This window comes from Lolium rigidum, chromosome 1 (assembly GCF_022539505.1).
Source record: "Lolium rigidum isolate FL_2022 chromosome 1, APGP_CSIRO_Lrig_0.1, whole genome shotgun sequence".
NCBI classification, from domain to species: domain Eukaryota; kingdom Viridiplantae; phylum Streptophyta; class Magnoliopsida; order Poales; family Poaceae; genus Lolium; species Lolium rigidum.
This window is the reverse complement of record NC_061508.1, coordinates 25,611,426-25,612,365: the sequence shown is the minus strand read 5'-3', so window position 1 is coordinate 25,612,365 and position 940 is coordinate 25,611,426.

Below are 940 nucleotides of genomic sequence, written 5' to 3'. Positions count from 1 at the left end.
GGCCGCGCCGCCTTGTGGTGTCGCCACCTCGTGGCCCCACTTCGTATGTTCTTCGGTCTTCCGGAAGCTCCGTGGAAAAATAGGCACCCGGGTCTTCGTTTCGTCCAATTCCGAGAATATTTCGTTACTAGGATTTCCGAAACCAAAAACAGCAGAAAACGAGAACCGGCACTTCGGCATCTTGTTAATAGGTTAGTTCCGGAAAATGCACGAATATGACATAAAGTGTGCATAAAACATGTAGGTATCATCAATAATATGGCATAAAACATAAGAAATTATCGATACGTCGGAGACGTATCAGCATCCCCAAGCTTAGTTCTGCTCGTCCCGAGCAGGTAAAACGATAACAAAGATAATTTCTGAAGTGATATGCCATCATAACCTTGATCATACTATTTGTAAACATATGTAGTGGATGCAGCGATCAAAACAATGGTAATGACATGAGTAAACAAGTGAATCATAAAGAAAAGACTTTTCATGAATAGTACTTCAAGACAAGTATTAATAAGTCTTGCATAAGAGTTAACTCATAAAGCAATAAATCAAAGTAAAGGTATTGAAACAACACAAAGGAAGATTAAGTTTCAGCGGTTGCTTTCAACTTGTAACATGTATATCTCATGGATAGTTGTCAACATAGAGTAATATAACAAGTACAATATGCAAGTATGTAGGAATCAATGCACAGTTCACACAAGTGTTTGCTTCTTGAGATGGAGAGAAATAGGTGAACTGACTCAACATAAAAGTAAAAGAATGGTCCTTCAAAGAGGAAAGCATCGATTGCTATATTTGTGCTAGAGCTTTTATTTTGAAAACATGAAACAATTTTGTCAACGGTAGTAATAAAGCATATGAGTTATGTACATTATATCTTACAAGTTGCAAGTCTCATGCATAGTATACTAATAGTGCCCGCACCTTGTCCTAATTA